The sequence below is a fragment of the Lissotriton helveticus genome, chromosome 2_2 (genome assembly GCF_964261635.1).
Source record: "Lissotriton helveticus chromosome 2_2, aLisHel1.1, whole genome shotgun sequence".
NCBI lineage: Eukaryota > Metazoa > Chordata > Amphibia > Caudata > Salamandridae > Lissotriton > Lissotriton helveticus.
The window spans coordinates 460487945-460508404 of record NC_136060.1 but is presented as its reverse complement, the minus strand read 5'-3'; the positions used below and the strand labels follow the sequence as shown (position 1 = coordinate 460508404).

General features: G+C 42.7%; 1 long non-coding RNA gene and 1 pseudogene across 1 annotated transcript in view; one reads left to right on the top strand and one right to left on the bottom strand.

Moving 5' to 3' along the window:
* Positions 1–364: 364 nt before the first annotated feature.
* On the top strand, positions 365–1474 carry LOC144821683 (uncharacterized; annotated as a pseudogene).
* Positions 1475–4630: 3156 nt separating this feature from the next.
* LOC144821533 (uncharacterized) overlaps positions 4631–20460 on the bottom strand; it is a 58739-nt gene continuing 42909 nt past the window's right edge. The window contains exon 3 of the long non-coding RNA XR_013608376.1: positions 4631–5020. This is a non-coding gene — a long non-coding RNA (uncharacterized LOC144821533). The remainder of the gene's footprint in view (positions 5021–20460) is intronic.

Here is a 20460-nt window from a genome sequence, read left to right as displayed (position 1 = left end):
AGGCAAATTATGTCAGAATTGGCTCAAACATCCTACCTTGGCTTCAGTTAAACTACACCTATCTAAGCTGACTGAGGATGTTGATTTAAATGATTTTATAAAAGGCCCGGCTAGTGGTAGATCGAAAAGGTGGATATATGCGATTTATAATGAAATCTGGAAAACATCACAGATTGAGGCAGCTAAACGCCTTACAGCTATTGATCAAGCTAATTTAGAAAAGGTGCTTGCAGTTGTAGATAATAGCATTAACATGCTTTCTTCCCGCATTTACACGTTGGATAACATTGTGTCTTCTGTTGTTGATATTGTGCAAAATGAAGTGTCTGTGTTATACCTTGGTCAAAATCAATTGCGTTCTATTATGCAATTTGCATGGACCCTGCAGACGCTTAAGGCTGGTAAAGTGCCTTGGAATTACATGAATGTCTCCTCCCTCTTTGCCCCTTTTAATTTGACGGACAAGCAGCGCTTACTTTCAATGAGAGATGCATCGTTTTCCATGTTACACAATGAAAGATTGGAGTTTTTACCGTTCTCTGTGGCAGAAGCCACTGCAGCTAAGTGGCTTATCCACGGGTTAATCACATTACCATTTGCTTTGTTTAAATTTACAAATTGTATGCGATATATTGCGATAGGCCGATACGAACCACTGGGTAATTCATATCTCCATGAAGCCTGGTCGCTTTCTTTTACTTACAGATGCCTTAAAGATGGGCGGGAAGTTTATCTAAAAGGTGAAGAGTGTACAGAAACACCAGATCACTCTTTAATATGTAGACATATCCAATTACATGGTTCTTGCAACCAAGAACGGCCAAATTTAGCCTGTGTTTTGAAAGGTACTCCTGTTCCCGCAATCATCCCCACTTTCACATTACTGGCAAACGGCAGTTATTTACTTTTAAATAATGAGGATTGTTGTGGGTTAATTAGAGGTATTGCTTATGTGGTTACAGTGTCTGAACGTGTGGTTTGCTGCAAAAATGTTTTGTATCCTCCTCCACATGGGAATTCGGATGTTTCCATCTGGCCGCGGATTCCAACCTTGACGGCACAGTTCAATGGAATAAGTAGAATAAGAGCCCTTTTGTCCCAAAAAGAAGTGGCCCTGAGTTCAGCTCGTGAAACATTTGTCCTTCACGTAGCCAACACCCGCACAGAGGTGCAGGCGTTATTAAATACTGACCTGCCATTGCATTTCAGTGAACTGATTCATTGAATCTTTAACGCGTCCTCCACTTCTGGCCTCGCACACTTTTTTAAGATAGTTAGCAGCGGTCTTGTGACTTCATTTGAAAAGATATTTGGAGTCATTCCTGCTTTCTTCCATTCGATATTTTCAAGCTTATTTGGTGGATTTCCTGTGTTGCTGGCGCTGGTGGCAGGCGTTCTGGTGATATTTTGTTTTATTAGAAATGGATGCCCATCCTGTGTTACACGACGCGCAGCCCCAGCTGGCACTGTTTAGCAACAGGATGCTTGAATACTATGGCACGCTGCCGCTCGCCACTTTAAGCGCAGCATATGGATTATCGTTTCGATTTTCCTATTTCACGTGTGTCCAGCATGTGTTTCATTGCCTGAGCTGAGATTTCGAGTGGGCCCTTGATTTGTGTCTCTGCAAGATGGTATCTCCTGACGTGGATTTTAATCAACTGATGAGTCCCTTAGTTGCTCATGAGTTGTTTTGTTCTGACGAAAGGATTATGGCCTTGGCAGCGATGCATGGACAAATGGGTCGTTGGAATGTACTCGCAGCGGCGCAAGATTTCTTGGCACACAGCTTTATTGAGAACCCACCGAGTTGTCCTCTGATGTTGCTAGAGGCTCCGGTACTTGAAGAGCACGTATGTTCTTTACCGCTATTAAATTGGATGGCTGAACTTTTTTCGGATGATAACAGTGACTTCCTGCTGGAGGCTGTTGCTGCTTATTTTGCATATTCAGTCCTGGCCTGAGGGCATTCATGGCCTTTAATGACAATACATTATTCGTTATTTTTTTTGGGTAATTATGGGGAAAAAAATTTTGCAACCCACGAGTAAGAAAATTGTCATGTTGAACCAATTTCTCTCTTGAGCTACTGAAAGCATTATTTTTAGCTTTCCTAAATTTGACTTGGCTGATCGTTCTTGAACTCTGCTTTCATGATGTGCCCCTTGCCTTATCTTATCTTAACCGTGCACGGATCATGGGGGGATGTCATATAGTTACTCATTGTCTATATGCTGTGTTAAGTTAGCATGAGCTTATTAAATGTTTAAACGCCATTTTACCTTTTGCTGCTTCTACACACGACACATAATTGTTGTTTTAGCTTTCAGCCTAGTAGAGCGTTTTGATTTACACGAGAATAATGTTATTGCTCCGATATCAGCTTTGCTTGGTAAACTGTGTCTGTACAGTGAGTGCTGAAGCCTTCAAGGATAACTCGACAGTGTTGTTGTGAGGTCTGATCTTTGCACCTTCCTAGACATAACATATATGCAAACGACAGCCAATTTCTGAGGTTAGGCACGTTTTATATTGCTCCACACAGAGCACAATACACACTTGATGGTGCTTTGCATGCAGAGAGCTGGTGGAAGATGATGTGATCCCTTACCACTAGGATCTCGAGGTATGGGGCCGCCCTGCTAAAACCCAAAGAGACCTTCTTAGATATAATATAATATAGTAGATAGGGAGGGTGAGAATTAGGTGTTGTTAAACCCTATTCATTTCAGCATTTTAGCATGTTGTCACCTTTTGTATTCTATGGACTAGTAACTATGCTGATAACTTTGCTTCTCATAATATGTTTGCTTGTATTATCTAAGATACTGCGTTTGAGAACACTGCATTAGTAAATAAACATTTCAAATGTGTACGTGTCCTCATTTACTCCTCGTTCTGGATTGAAATGATTGTATAACGAAAGAGTGTTCATGTGTTCCACGTGAACTGAGGTATTTTAAGTTCATGTTCTGGTTTGTCTAAGCATTGGGAGTTTGTAATGACCAATGAGACACTGTAGCTAGCTCGGTAGGGGATTTTGGGTACTAAGGTGAGTTTTGGCACACCCTAATTCACTGAGGTTCCAATTCTCTATGCACAGTTCTGTAGAACGGAATCCCTGCTACACTAGAAGTCTCTATCAGATAGAGTACTCTGTTGAGACCAAGGACAGCATTACAATTGCACCTAGCAATAAACCTTGTCAGTAAAATCAGACACTAGGGGGAAAAGTACCTCTAAAACTGCACTATGATCTCTTTAGAGGTGTAGATTAAGGACAGAGTTATTAGCCTCTAGGCAAGGATTGCCCTCAGCCCCAACACCTTCCTATCTCTATCTCGGTATACTACCTCAAGTTTAAATAATCACTAACATCTAAAAAATAAAATGGTGACCTCCCCTTGTCTTGTTTAGGGCATTATAGGAAACTGAGAGGGAACCAATATGATCTGACGTGGTATATGCCTCCCCTTTCTTTTAAGTGGATTTCTTGGAGCATTACTATATCCATTTCATTAGGGGTTAGTCATTTTAACATCATCCTCTCCTTGCTGGCTGAATTGAGTCAATAAACATGTACAGCAGTGATCTTAATCAGTGTTATCATATGTTAGTATGATGGATTGCCTTCCATATTCCGGAATGTCAATAATCCCACCCATGGCCATCAACCCACAATGAGCTTTCAACTATAGGTCCCTCGGTGCTGATAGGCCTGAGAGGTACCAACTCAGCACAGGAATGGACAACTGCGGCCTCCAAGTCAAATGTCACCAGGTATGATTCTACACCAGGGATGAAGGACCCCGAATCAAACCGGTAACTCATGTGGGAGAGTAGGGGAGCTCATCTAGATGTATATCAAAGTATATTAAACTCAATATGTGAACATAAAAGTTAAAGGAAGGAGATGAGTAGTACTCTTACTTAGTGTCCCTAGGCGGTAGGTTCCAGCACAAGTGGTTATTTCTACAGAGCAGAATTGGCCTCTGTATTTGTGTCTTCTGTCTCGCCTTTATATGTCAAGAAATGTTGCATTCCCAGTTTGAATGTACAGTTCTCCTTGACTAAGTATCCATCTTCAGGGACGACGTTTCTAAAGAGGCGTCTTGATTAATTAGAGTGTGTAAGCCTATCGACTTTCGAGCCTATCCAGGGGCTCTCACAAAAGAGTGCATACTGTCAAAACATACGATAGAAAGGGTAATCCCATAAATATAGAATATTCTCCTTTCTGAGACTTGTAGCCTCCTTCAAGTCCTGTTGTTAGGTGAGGTTGGTCATATACACATCATGTAACAAGGAGACTTATAAGCCTTGTACAAGTTTTCAATTTCTTGCATAGCTGCTGCCAGCATCCTTTCTGTAACCTGATAGTAGTGTACTCTGGTCAAGACATCAGAGGTTAATTTCTTCCCAATCTGGTGCACCAAGAAGACCTTCTATTAAAGGTGCATTCAGCATACGAAACAAAACAAAACAGCCTTTCACACAAGACAATCAAAATGAGTGTAAAAAAAGGTCATATGGAGAAAGAATAGAAAATACTAGAAGAAAAAGAAAGAAAATGATTAAAATTATAAAATGTATGGTCAGGTGACTTAATTCCAAAGTACTGGCCAAAACGTAACAGTGAAATATTTTTAATATAAGACACAGATAATTCTAAAGTATCCCTTATGTACGGGTCTTTAACTTTACAGAGGCTCTCTCTAGAGTCCCAACTTCTTCTCTAGTATATTCGAGTTAATTTTGTGGTAATCACTGAGGAGAAAGAATATTTGATGGTTGGCTGACAAAAGCTGATCCCCACACAGGTTGATATTGACAGCACTCATCCTGATGGGGTTGTACAGTTGTCAGTTTGGCAGGCAGTGTCTCATGTCCTGTCTTGCTCCACACAGCCAGTTTGCTGATGCTGCAGGTTTCTTTTCTTCTGCAGTTCATTCAGCAGCAAGTAGCCCCCTTGCGGGTTATGTCCAGGATCATGTTTTTTTTTCATTGGCAGTTGAAGGATCTGTCGAAAGAGACATGGTATTAGGAAATTTGGTGTTAGAAACATCTTTACTAAGAACTCTCAAGGCAATTGTGAATTTCTCCATCTTACAACTTGTCAATCGTCAGCTGTTGTTGGGCTTTCTATGTAGTCACCATGCCTGCTAGCTACAAATGCATCTAAAAGTGGTTCACCAGGTTTGTTTCTACATGTTCAATACACATCTCTACTTTCTGCAGTGAGTGGTCTAAATCACAGAGAGACTTAGTGAATTCTTGCAGCAATGCTGTTATGTCTTTTTTGAGTTCCATAACGAGGGTATCACTTTTTTTTAAGGAGCCTGGAGGTTGGGCCATTTGCTCTTCATGGGTGATTGGAGTGGCTTTCACAGTTTTTATTATTCCCCTCTTAGCCGTCCTTTGGCTAACCAGAAGGTACTTTATCAAAGGATCCTTCAATTGCTTCTGCTTGTCTGCAATCATAGCATGAGGGAGATGAGACATTGTTGCAGGGATTCTGCGCAAACACAGAACTATGCGTAGGATTATTGGACCTTAGTATATAGGGACTGAGTCATCCTATCACCTTATTACCCATGAGCCCAAGACCGACTAGCTATAGTGTCTCACTTACCCTCCTACTCACTCGCAGAGGAACAAGTGATTAGACACCCAGAACACAACATTCCCAACTCTCTCAGGAATCGCGGTTGCAAGACATACCCTTTCACTCACACTCTTGTATTTGTCCACGATAAGATCTGACAGACACAAACAAGTTTAAAATGTTTATTTTAACTGACATGATCTAATATGCAGTATACGTGCCACAATAAGTGGAAAATACATAACACAAATATGGTCAGCATAGCAAGTAGTCTGTAAATCATAAAAGGAACTATCATTGTAAAAGACAGCGTAGGCTAGATTTCCTTCCGTTGTATAGAAGCATTTTGATTATATATTAGAGAATCTCTGGGCGTTATCGGCAGACCCTGTACCTCAGTCTATAGATGGTAGATCTAGATCATAGGTGCTGTCATGCTCTTCTCCCTGGAAAGGCCCCTCTTCAAGTGTGTGCTACCTATCTGTGTATTACAATAAGACAAACATGCGTATTCCCAAACAACAGCTGCATCTGTAAGTTTTGTCTAGGTGGTAGGGCTTGACCAGAACAGAACAACAAGGGGCATTGTTGTTCCACCTTGTTCACAGTGTTCAGACTAAATCCCAGGAACCTGCAAAGCGTGAAAACAGTGGTAGGTTTGTAAAATACGAAGATCCAAGCGTAGGTAAATAGAAATATTTATTAAAATTAGTTGAACATGGCACAGCATGTCTAGAAGCAACTGAAGATCAGCTAAACTGCCGGTACTAGAATCTGGAACACGAAACGCAAGATGCAGAGCATAGATGCATTGCATGCTCCAGACCACGCTCACAGCAGTATTGTAATAGCAAAATACCAACAAAATAATGAGAATGCAACACATCTTACCCCCTAACAAAAATAAGAAAATCTAACACAAATATCTCCCAGGTAATTTTTTAGGTCTAACATTACTTTTAACTCTGGAAGCTATGGATTGAACAGGAGGAACAAATGTGTCCAATTTGTGCACATCATTAGAAAAATTACACTTGGCAACTCTCCTTATATTCCATACTCTACCATCTTGAGTAATGACACTGTTTTTACACACTTTCACAATCTTGATAGGAGGATAGAATTTGGAAAATCCTTTCACTAAGAATCCAGGTTTTTTAATCCTGACCCACTCCCCCACAAACAAAATTTGGAAGTTTAACGTTCCTTTTTAAATCAAATAACATCTTCATTTTATTCTGTTTCTCTTGGGCGCGTTTGGCAATATCACTAACCTCCACACTATCATTGGTAATATTGATTTTTTTAATCCACCATGGACAAATATCTGAAGATGGCTCTCTACCCTTCAGGAGTATAAAAGGACTTACTCCAGTGACAGAATGAGGAGTAATGCGATATACCCACAATTTCTTCCTCACCACATCTAACCATTGTTCACAGTGTAAGACAGAAGACTGAATGCTGTCCTTAAGGACTCGATTAAAACGTTGTACCTGGCCATTTTCCCTGGGTTCATATAAAGATGTAGTGATATGTTTGTTATTACAATTGAGAAAAATTGCTTCATTTCTTCAGAAACAAGCTGCACCCCATTGTCAGTGACAATTTCAGGAGAACCCTCCCTAGCAAAAACTTCCTTAAAAAATGAAATAATAACTTGAGATGAGGCATTAGCTTTGAACTTAACTTCAGGCCACTTGGAGTGATAGTCTATAATAACTAAAGTATTAGGCCATGACACAGGATTAAGAGGAGCTGAAGACACATGAAGCATTTTATCACTCGTTATACACTCCGAACATTCCCTAACAGTCCTATCAACCATCTTGTCCAACCCTGGCCACCTAAACTTCGCTCTAATAAGACATTTGATGGAAGACATTGCCAAGTATCCCTGATGAGACAGTAACAACATTTTTTTGGCATAGAATCAGGAGGAATAATCTTACCTCCTTTGAACAACAAACCTCCAGATTCTTCAATTTCAGAGCTCACATGACAATAGGGAGACATATCAGCAGACGCGCACCTTTCCTTAGGCCATCCTTTTTTGACATATTCAGAAATCTTCTGACACAAAACATCATTATTCACCTCCTCAAACCATTCTTTTTCAGATAGAGTTATAAATTCTTGAGACACACAATCGCGTATGGTGGCAATAACATCAACATCCTGCACAATAGTAGAAATATTTTCTTCCTGGCATGGTAACCTTGATAAAAAATCTGCAGTAACATTACTTCTACCAGGTACATATACAATTTGAAAATCATACTCTTGAAGACGGGATGTCAACCGGGCAATACGAGCCATAGAATTCCAACCACCACCAGGTGATAAAACCCCAACAAGCGGTTTATGATCTGTTCTGAGTGTGAACCTATTTCCCCAAACATAATTCCGAAAGTGCTCAAATGCCCAAATACAGGCTAACAGTTCCCTTTCAATTACGGAATATCTCCTTTCCGTAGAGGACAAAGTTCTGGAAGCAAATGCAACACACCACTCTTCTTTACCAGAACACTGACTTCGTACTCCTCCAAGACCTTAAAGACTTGCATCCACAGTAATAATACATCTTTTGTCAAGACAAAATGACTTCAGAGTGGGAGCATTGACGATATCATTTTTAATTTGCTTAAAAGCAGCATCTTGCCTTTCAGACCAAACAAATTCAGATGATTTCCTAGTCAGTTCTCTAAGGGGTTCCATCCTAGTAGCAACATTTTGTATGAATTTACTGTAATATTCGCATAAGCCTGCGAACGAGAGAAGTTTTTCTTTGTCATCAGGGGCCGGAGCATTGATGATGGCATCAACCAACGCCTTCTTAGGTACAACCCCTTCACCTGAAAGCGTATGACCCAAATACTCTACAGACTTACAAAAAAACTTGCACTTGCTAGCTTTAAGAGTTAAACCATGTTGTCCTAGTCTAGAGCAAACCTCTTTAAGATGAGTGAAGTGCTCATTATCATTTTTTGAAAACACAAGGCTATCATCCTGAAAACACTTGACGTACATGCCCACATCTTTAAAAATATGGTACATGGCTCTCTGAAACACTGATGCGGCCGAAGCCAAACCAAAAGGCATCCTTTTAAATTGAAAGAGACTGTGAGGAGTGATTAAAGCTGTAAAATGCTTAGAGTCATCAGTCAGTTCGATCTGATGGTATGCAGATCTAGGGTAGAAAACACACACGCACCATCCAACATACACACCATTTCGTTGATATTGGGAAGTGGATGACAGTCTGAAACTAGATTAGTGTTCAATGCTCTTAAATCCACACATAATCTTATACTTTTATACTGTTTAGGAGCCAAAACAATGGGAGAACCCCATTCCGAAGTCTCTACCTCCTCAATATCTTCTCTAACCATAGTGTTCAGCATATCTTTAAGTTCATTTCTAATACTTATGGGGACTCCTCTCAACTTTTGTTTGACAGGGACAGAACTATGTTTAACTTCAATTCTGTGTCTGAACCCTTTATGTTTTCCTAACTTATCAGAAAACACAGTAGGGAATAGATCAGTGAGGTCAGTACTAGATGTGGGTGGTGCAGTGATATCAGCACTGTAGGTAGATACAGCCAATATAGAAACCGGATCCTTCATCCTGGGATTCAAAATAATGCCCAGCTTGGCTTGATCCCGCCAACCCAACACATTTACTCCCTTGTATGCTACATACAGTTCGATGACAGCTGAATTGCCTTTAAAATTGATAAGTACCTCTTTAAATCCAATGAAATCAATTTTAGAACCATCAAAGTTGTAGGCAATAATATCAGGTTCACACAACGTATTAGTATCAACAAGATCACCAGAAGATTCAATGCAATATTTGTGAGTGATAATAGTCCATGGAGAACCTGAGTCCGTCATAAGTTCAAAAACTTTGCCTAAAATGTTTACTAAACATTTAGGAGAAGGTATCTTATCAGTTTGTAATATATCTCCACAATCTTGGATTGTAACAACAATTCTAGAGTCAACACTGCTAGACGTACTACCCCCATCGTCAGATATAAATGACACCTTACCATTAGAAATTTTAAAAGAGGTAAATGAGGATTTTCTAGGATCATGAAATGATTTGACAATATTTCTGCACATTATAGAAAAAGGTCCAGAGCGTCCACATTTGTTACAGTGCTTACTAAATGCAGGATATTGTGGAAAAGAAGCAATATGATCAGGATTACCACCCCTGTAACAATAAAATTGTTTCGATATACTATCTCCTCTGTAATTGGAAGAATTGTTAAGTACATTTGAACTAATTGTACTAACTTCACTACTAATTTTGGAAGAAGTCACAGTAGTAGTATTCTTGTCAAGTGACTTAATCCATTTATCGGATTGCTCTAAAGCCTTGGCAGTACTAATTGCTGTTTCTAAATTGGGATCACCTAGAATCCATAATTGCTCCTGAACTTTTTTACTCCTTACATGTACAATGATTTGATCCCTGATCATTTCGTCAGTCATCAACCCAAAGTTACAATGCAAAGACAAAGCACGAAGGGCAGTAAGAAATTCGTCAAAACTCATTTTCATCTTGGGCTCTAGTGTAAAATGTAAACCTATTAAGTGTAACACTAGTAGTAGGTTTAAATCTTCCTTCAATCCTAGCAACAGCTTTATCGTACACACTAAAATCACCACCAGATCTAACAGGTGGAAGAGTCTTAAAAACTAGTTGTCCTTCCGATCCAAGACAATGTAGAAACATTTTCTTTTTCCTTTCAGCAGACATACGTTCACCGTCCATCGCTTTAAGATAGGTGAAAAACTCCTCCTTCCACCTTGTCCAAGGAATAGGTGGTTCACCTTTTACTTGTAAAAACTTTGATGGAGGATCAAACTGCATGGTAGTGATTTAAATAAAAAGAAATGTGTGCCGGAGAAATACTATAAGCACAATAATTGAACAAAAGTTGAAACTTTGACAAATATGAACATCTGAAATATAACAAATTAAGGTCCAAGAGTAAATAAAGTGTAGATCAGACTACTGACTATAAACGCCATGCAATAGTAAGTGATAAAACAAATAACACATATGGCATGAATAGTATGAATGAAATAAAAGTCAGTTCTCCCTTAAGTCATAGGAAAACAAGTATAACAATTGCTGGAAATAATACATTAAAAACGTTGAAAAAGAAGAAAACACAGCTGTTAGAAACACATTTGATAAGCAAAACTCGCTTCCTTGTAAACTTCTCCACAAGATCGTAGAGGTCACTGGAAATCACTCGACAAAGTACATGTTGAAAACGAAAGTAGAAATAGTTCCGCAAAATAAATATTAAAAACGGAGCTAAGTTCGCTGGAAAACACTCGAGAAGTATATATATGGAAAACGAAGGTGGAAATAGTTCAATAAGGTGGATAATGAAAGCGGAGCTCACCGTAAATAAACGCTGCAAATCGCACAAGTAAATAATCCAGAGCTCACCCTTTAGTAAACAAAATTAGTTTGCTTCAAGAGAGCTTTCCACAAAATGGCTGCTAGCGTGATGATGTCAACACGTATCACGTGATGACACTGTGCACAGCCAATTAGAAGCCAGATGAGAAAGAACCAATCCCAGTAAGTGATTATGACCACTGTGCAGACACGTCACAATCAAAGGAGCGTGTCACAGCCGGTGTCCAATCAGCTGGAGACTGGTAACTTACCGAAATATCATCGTTGAAAGTCTTGAAAAAGGATAAAAATCGAAGAATAAGGATATTGTACTCCTAGAAAATCCAGATTTCCAGGAAAATCACAAATCCGAGCGACAGCAAGGAGCAGACGTTATGAAGAGCAGAAGACGAGGAACACTGCGGGTCCAAGAAGATTTCACGGCACCTGTGCCAGTATTCGACGTGGCAGGAAGAAACCTTCAATCTATCGTCGCCAATGTAAAATACGAAGATCCAAGCGTAAGTAAATAGAAATATTTATTAAAATTAGTTGTACATGGCACAGCACGTCTAGAAGCAACCAAAGATCAGCTAAACTGCGGGTAGTGGAATCTGGAACACGAAAAGCAAGATACAGAGCATCGATACATTCCATGCTCCAGACCACGCTCACAGCAGTATTGTAATAGCAAAACACAAACAAAATAATGAGAATGCAACAAGGTTCTTATGTAAAAATGTCAAAAGAGGCATTTGCGAAATAAACTTGTGTAGTAAAGTGCAAAGTTTGCAGCATGCTTACTTAGAGAAGACGACAATGTCCCTATGATGGGCCATGTGATAACATCACGACACCCAGAAGTAATATTGCTCACCATGTCAGGGAGACCACATTTTATTTCCACTATGGTGAGAAAGGTCCTGTGGTTCGTTCCCCCAAATCAGTGAACAGCTGAGTCTGGGAAGGCACTATCTATCGTCCACCGGGCCTGCAGAAGCACCCCCTCTTAAGGTTCTTTGTTAATGGTTTTTGTTCAGTTGGGCACGCTCACACTTCTACATGGGTAGTGGCCTTACAGCGAGGGAACAGCAATGCCCTGCACCATTATTCTTTTGACTCACAATGCTGGTAAAGTGGCAATTGCTCCATGGTGCTGCAACAAGGATCCAACAGCAGCTTCTCTACTAAAGTCTCACAACAGATGGTTGGGCATGGCTATTTTGAATGGCAGTTTTGTTTTTGGCCATGGAGGGGAGGCTGCAATCAGGGTAAAACAAATTGCGTAGTCTTGGGTATCTAAGCAAATGTACTAATCCATTACATCAACTTTCACTTCTACAGGAATCGGTCATGATTTGTGGGGCCAAATTTCATTAAGTAAAATATGCAGCCTTAGCAGTTTTTTTTTTGTTTTTTTTTTTAGAACCTTTATTGTTACTTCAAGGAAATACAAGCATGGGCCTACAACAACCCCGGCCGGCCGCTAGTCAAGTCGCAAGTACAGCAAGCAGTGTAAAAAAAAAAATACAGCAGCCCGAAAATCGGGGTCTAATAAGTGTCCAGGATATAACTTGTATTCAAGCGTACTGTGCAAGATTCAGGATTCGAGAAGGTTCATTTTACAATAAAGAAAAACTCAGAATCAATGCCATACGGTCATACATGGTCCTACAATAGCAGCATGAGGCAGGAAATCCGCAAATAGTGCAAATACGTTTAAAGTATTGAGGGTAAGGCATACGAGTCAGGATAAATGTAAAAACAAACACGTTTCGTAACAAAGCTGCACCCCACCCCTCAAAACGAAACATACTGTAGGAAACATGAAAAACGACGACACCAAGAAGGAAGAAAGAGAAAGGGCCATAGAAACAAAGAAAGGACAAATTAACAAACCCCATCCCTCTACCCCCCACCCTGCACACCTGCAGAAGGCTACGGCCTATCCCCCCCCAGCAGCGTGCCTGTCGCCCTAAATAAGAGACCCGAAATATAGAAAAAGAAAAAGAGGAAAAATGTGGGGAAGGGCCATCGATCTGGCCACCCGGCCCCCTCCCCACCACCGCGCACAGTAAACATCCTAAAAGCAAGATCAGAATAGCCATGGAAAACATTAATCACCGATAGCACAATCAATAACATCCCCGCTGAGTGTCCGCCAAATCACCGTTAGCCAACAATAAGTTCCACCATGTCCTAGACGGTCTCACCCCCCTGGCCTTTTCTATCAGTAGTACCAACATATGTCCACCTATCAATCGGCATACAGAGCAGCGTGGAGGGTCCAAGTGATCCGGGCGGACCGGGCAGTGTTGTTACTCCATGGGACTTCAGCCACCAATATATATGGCGGAAATCCGTCTGTGTCAGTATCGACCCCGAAAACATCCTCCAGTCCGAACACAGTCTCACCAGCCAGGGAAAGAGAGTCACACCATCCGGTAAGCGCTGAAATGCCGCCGGGGCAGCCCAAACCATAGATCGACGTTGTTTCCCCAGCCGCCGAATAGATAAGTGCCCCGACGAGTCACTCACATGTACAACCGATCTGTCCAAAGCGATCTCATGAACCGGGTCTTCCAGCGTCTCCACGAACATAGGCGTAGCTGGAGCACTTATCACTGACGCAGAGGCGGGGCACATCGGCGCTTCCTTGAGATCGAACTATGTCCGTGTGGAGCGGTGGGACAACAATGGCGGCCATCCTTCTTCCCAGATCCCGGGCGTCCCGGATCAGGGTCGTATGCAGGGTTGTTAGCGCAGCCAGTATATCTCTGGACGTGGGCTCTGTCTCGTGTCGCCAGACCCCAGGACTCTCCCGCACAGCAGCTTCTCTGCCTGGATGTGGTCTGCGCAAGAGGGTGCCATCCGCCATCTTAGTTGATCCGGCCTCGTCCTTCTCCACCTCACCTCGGGACCGGGCCCCACATCAGGGCGCAACAGGATTCACCACGAGGACCTCGGAAGTCAAGGCAGGCTTCCCATCGAAGGGCCACCAAAAGGCTAAACAAAATCCCCGCCGCTCCCTGAGAGCCGCCCGCCGATTCCGGGAGAAGTCATGAGTCATGCCCGGACTCAACACTGGAAAGGGGGCCAAGCATCGTGCACTCCCCTCGACCCTGCGTCACCGCACAGCCCACAAGGCACTCTGCTAGATGGACTGGGTCAGCACTGTCGCCATCGGCCCATCAGATCTCCAGTGCCCTCCGGCCGACTCCTCACCTCCACCAGAGGCCGCTGTTGTCGCAGTCGCGGCCGGCTACTCTCCACACTCGACACCCCGGTCCCAGCTCCGTGAAGGCCGCAAAACAGTCAGGGACATTTCCACGGGTCTGCCGCACGTAAAAGCCTCAGGAGCAAACGGTCAGTGAAAGTTGTCCTTCGCCTACTTAAATTTGCCATTACGGCTCAGGATAGTTGCCAGGATGTATGTGCGGGGTGAGAAGGCTCACGGAGCCGAGCGTCTATGCAGCCATCTCGGTCGCGAGCTTGGCACCTCCCCTCCAGCCTTAGCAGTTTGCCCAAACTCAGTAGAGACCAGAGAAGTCGGGTCTGCACTCCAGCCATGACCTAAACTAATCTTTAGTAATATGTCATTTAAATGCAGCATTCAACCGGACAGTAGATATGATATACCTTATGAGTATCGCTAAATAACCCGGTCTTTGTGTACTTGGAAGTGAAGCGGACATTTGATAAGGGAACTACCTTCTGCTTTGAGAATGCAGATTCCATGGAGATAAGTGTTAGTTCCTATCTGGTCTGTGTGTTCAGCTGTAAGGCTATTAACAACCCTCATATTCTCTTGCACCTAGTACCTGCAACATACACATACTACTCAATAATTGCAAGCCTTTCTTCCATCACCTTGTGTGTATTTCATGTACAGCCCTAAGTGGCATGGGTATGCCCAGATGTGGATCCCGTGTTCCCTGTGTCACTGGAACCAAGTTGAACCCAGCTGATGAGCCCATAACTAGGGCAAAACTAGTCCTGGGATGCTTATGTTCCAGGCCAGGGAGGATCTGGCCTGCCAGTTCGGGCTGGACTATTCCCATGAGAAGCAGGGTCAAAACTGAGTTGCAAATGCCTGTGTCCAAACTGAGGTGGCAGGGTTAGCAAGAAATCGATGGGTTGGGATGCTACCCAAGCAATTGTCAGTGGTTAGATAAATTGCATGCACTACTCCCAAAACCTTCTGTGTGTGGTTCATGTACCACTCTAAGTCAAAATGGGTATGACCAGATGAGGGTCCCATGCTCACTCTGTCACTGGAATCAAGCCCATAACTATGGCAAAACTGGTCCTGGGCTGCTTGTGTTCCGGTTCAGGAAGGACCTGGCTTGGCAGTTCAGGTTAGACTGCTCCGATGAGGAGATCTTTGAAGACTGATTTGCATATGGATGGGTCCAAACTGAGGTGGCATTGTGAGCGAGGAAACGATGGGTTGGGAAGCTACCGCGAGCCAGTGCCAGTTTTCATACAAATTGCAAGCACTACTCAACACATTTTGTGTATTTCAGCTACCCCCCCAAGTGTACCTGGCTGATGAGCCCATAACTAGGGCGAAATTGGTCCTGGGTTGCTTGTATTTCAGTTCAGGGAGGACCCGGCCTGGCAGTTTGGGCAAGACTGTTCCCATCAAGAGACTGATTTGCGTAAGCCTGAGTCCAAACTGAGGTGGCATGGTGAGCAAGAGAACGATGGGTTGGTATGCTATCCTGAGCGATTGCTAGTTGTTAGACAACTTGCAAGCACGCCTCCCATCACCTTTTGTGTGTTTCTATTGTAAACTGAGCAGACAGTCAACAAGTTCCTGTTGGCACCAGCAAAAGAAAGCGTACTCGATGGTGTGCTGGTTGTCTGAGTAAGAGTATCACACTACCTGCCCTATTTAGGGTAGATTGTCTAATGTTCCTTTTTACCTGCTGTCGACAAACAGAAAAAAATATAATGACCCCCCACTTTCATGGAAATAACTCCTTGGATGCGAGTCATTATCTATTTGGTTTTCAAAAACAAGCTCCCACTTTTGGAGTTGTTTTTGAAAAACAAAATGAGTGGTGGGTGGGCATCACAATGGATGGCGACTGTTCACCAAACTTTAGGTACCTTCAGAGGTGCAGAGATTTCCACTGAGCAGGCCATGATCTCTAAATATGGTGAGTCTTCTGTCCATCAGGGGGCCAGACATAATGTCCTCTGCCAATCCCAACGGACAGAGGTAAAATCACCTAACCCTGAATCATGCCTAAAATGTCTATATATTTTACAGAAGCTGTTGAATATAAAAGCTCAGTAACCAACTTCTCCTGACTTTCTGTCAAAATCATTTTCTTGGGGACTATCATATAAGTCACAGCTGATTGCATTGCATGAACTAGCATTAGGTCTTCTGATTGAGGCTATTCGAAAACAGAAGAGGGTCCCTGAACAAACCAATAAATATGGAGACGTTTCCATGGAAGGATACTAGCAAAAAAACAGAAAACAAAGTTCTCCAATTTAACTTAATATAGGAACAGTACGTTTACAATATAGAAAATTATAAATCAGACCGATTCTTTTCATAATTTATTTTTCATAAGTAAAAATGTTTGTAAACGACTGACAGTGATGTTGCACGCCGGAAGATCCTTCTGTATCCTATCCAATCCCTAGGATTATGCTCAAATCATGAGCAGGAAGGTTTCCCTTCTACACCTTGAATTATTTATTTGAACTGAAACTGGGCACGCCTTTTCCCTGCTTTATCGTCTATAAGACGGGTCCTACACCCTCTCCTCTGTGGAAACCCCACACCTCTATATCTCCGTCATGTTTTTTTTAAACAGATTTTATGGGCATTTGGTACATATAACTGATTCAGGTGCAACTTTTGGCAATCAAGGATCGGTCTCTTGTGGCGCCTAGCAGCAGCTAGTGCCACATCTTCTCCAGTGGATAGCAACTTGTCGATTTGGACTTTTTCAGCTCTTTTGTCCCTGGAGCTGGTTTCAGGGTATCTGCAGAATAATCCTTCAAGTCACTTGTTTGAACTAGGGATCAACTTACCCCCAGAGCTAGAAGCCACAGGGACAGTCCAAACTTCGCTAGCCCAGAGTGCAGGAGGGGCAGTCCAGCATACGGTGCGCAGTTCAAAGGGCAGTCCTCTTTCTAATTCCAGCGTGATTTGAAGTTCAGGGTGCAGTGGGTGCCATATTTATTCCAGAAAAGTGCCTCAAAGGGGCCATGCAGTCACTAGCCAGTAGGCTGGCAGGACACCTCCCTTTTGGTGACGACTTTCCGACAATGTGTGGCACCCAACAATCCCAGAGTTAACTATTCTGCCCACTCCCAAGATGTCAGCACCCTTCCTCAGCTGTTAGGAGCTTGGTAGCCCACCCTAGAGTTTTGGCTACATGTGGGCTACAAGCCCACACGGTAAACCAGTTTGGGGATGGGTTTTCCCTTTCAGGTAGTGTCTCTTGCCCTGTCCATAGCTAGTCTACAGAAACAAAAGTCAGCCCCTCTGGAGTGTCATCACCGTTTACTCATCAGCAGCGGCTTCTCCTTTGAAGCTTGCCTTTTGGGCTAACACCTGAGTGGCTTTCTGAAAAGTGGAGGTAACACCTCACCCTGCAGCAGGCTGCGTTTGATCCTAAGCCTGGAAGTCATTCACACGACTCTCCAGGCGGGCAGAAAGCCGTCTGTGGGTCATAGCCTGTGTGAAACTACTGGACCACTGGGGCACAGTGGCAATTTTCTAAACGTTGCCTTGCTCTTAATAGTGACATTAAATTCGACCTGGGCATTAGGTTGGGTTGAATGCCACAATTAATTTGCCACCTTACAGTACCCAGTTAGGTAGCCCCATTCAAACATTATCCATGCTGGGGCGTCAGCCAGCAAGCCTACATTAGCCAATATATCTACTAACTGTTCCACAGCAAAACGACAATTTGAGGCATTTTGCTGCAAGGACATATGTAACCATACGTCCCACTTAACAATATACAACTCCCTACCTTCCCAAATTGTGCGCCGCGACGCCCCAGTGCGCCGTTAGAACTTGCCAGGGGTGCCACGCACGTCTTGGGAACGTGGAAAAGGTAATGTGCGAAGTGTGTAAATTAACTGTGCGTCTTCTATTAGGGTCGGGGTTTGACAGTGTCTTGTTTATTCCACTATTCAGAAGAGGTCGTACTGCTGAGGATGAGTGTTTTTGAGGGGGCACGCGTGGTCCTGTGAGTGTCACTACTTAATTAAGTGTTGAATAGCTGACCTGGCAAATTAGGAAAACTAAATTAGAAAATCATCCTTTTGGATTAATCTCATTACATTTTCGAATGGTCAATACAATCTCTACATTTTGTCCTTTCTAGCACAGGGTGGATAGCAACATTTGTATTCCACTGTTCCAATGTTCTGTATGTGACTGCAAGCACTAAAATATGCACATTGCAAGTCTGGCGCAGGTTAAAATTAGAGCCTTGCAAGGTCTGATACAGGGAGTGTATGGTTGAGAGGGGCAAGGGCCAAGGCCATTTTCACATCTTTATTGCTTGATTTTGCAGGGGAGAAAGTAAGTGTCACTCATAGTCATTGCGTGTCACTCATAATTACTCAGAAATTAGGAAAATGTCACACATAACCAATCTGAAACTTTGGCAGCTATGCAACTCGAGAACCAGTGCAACATATATGCGGAACTCTGCTCCCTTCTGCCACTGGCTGAATACACTCACACTTAGGCGGGACCACAGGTGCTGCGGCAAGAACGGGCTTGAATTGGGACTTAGATGTCCTGAACACTTTACCCATTTCTCCAAATGCATTTCTAGGTACTGGGCTGAGGCTGGGCCTACATCCCCCACCCGAATAAAAAAGTAACATAATGGGGAGCCGCAGCCAACAGCCAATGCGTCAAGGGAGCCGAGGGTCAAAAAAGTTTGGGAACCACTGGCCTATGGGGAGACTTACATTTATTTTTAAAGGTATGGTGGCTTAGACAATGGTTTGGATGGCAAAGTCGAACTGGCAGAGTAAACACTGACATGATAATGAGTACATTTAGAGTGCCTACTGTCACTCAAAAGAGAGCATCCAGGTATTATGCAAAACTACTACAGGTTCCTAAGATTAGGCGGGTAGAGTTAAAATAACGAACTACATTGTGAGTCTGCACCTCGAACAAGCCCATTTTTAAGGTCTAATTTTGAAGGTTCCTTCAGAGACAATGGAGCGCATTCTGTTCAGAAGCAGGTTCCATGCTTTGGAGCCTACAACTGTGAATGCCTTTCCACCTCGATATTTCAGACAGAACAAGGGCAGATTCAGAAAGTTCTATGAGGATGTTCTTAAGCAAAACCTGTAATTAAAGTATTTATTTTAGGTGTGTTTAAAAGCTCTATAAACGAGCAGAAAGAAGTATTTTAAAAAGGATCCTTTTATGAATTTGAAGCCAGTGCAGCTTATTAAATGTAGCTGATGCAGAACTCCGCCTGAGAAGTTGTGATACCAGGCTGGCTGCTGTATTCTGTACCATCTGAAGTTTATGAAGGAGGCATTTTGTGCAGCCAGCATAAAGACTATTACAATAGTCCAATCTCGAGGAAATGACAGCCAAGGCTACAGCTTTCCTGGCAGCCAAAGGCAGAAAGTAATAGAATTCTTCCAGAGATTTTAAGAGATTAAAACACATGCCTGCGACTGCTGAGGCTTGTGAAGAAAAGATAGGTCAGTATCGAATTTGACCCCACAATTGTTTGCAGCCATTACAGCGGCTGGGGGAGCACAATTTGGCCATCATTTTGTGGGTCAGAAACAGTTGGATTTGCCATAGCGGAGTACCTCCGTTTTGTCAGAGTTACACTTAAGATGGTTGTCTTGCATTCACAAAATGTCAGCTAGGCAGGTCTGCAAATAGGTTCTGATTTAAATTAGTTTTTATCTAAGGGCAAAATGAGGTGTGTGTCATCAGCATATGATGTAGTACCAATCCTGTATGAGGCAATACGTGAAATAAGGGCAGTCATGCAAATATTAAAGAGCCAGACTCAAAGAAGAGCCCTGGGGCACACTGTCGCTTAGGACTGAGAGGCGGACTCGTTTTCACTGCTTTTAATGTTTTTATTTAAGGATTTTCGAAAGAAAGTAACTGTTCGGAACCAAGATACGTCTTTGTATCAGTCCTTGTTCTGCAGGTACTCGTCCTTTAAGGAAGGTTGTGCTTCCGTTGTTTCGTATACAAGACTCCACTCCGGATGTCAGGTTCCACATAAAAGAAAAGAAAATTGACAAATGGTCAATTTGGACTCTTTTTGTCCGAAAAGGTTATAGGAAATGGGGGTGAGGAAGAGCACCCAAACCGTCACCAATACAACTTCCCCGAGTGAGACGACTGAAAAATGAAGGTCCCTACAGGTGTGTTGCGGTGTAAC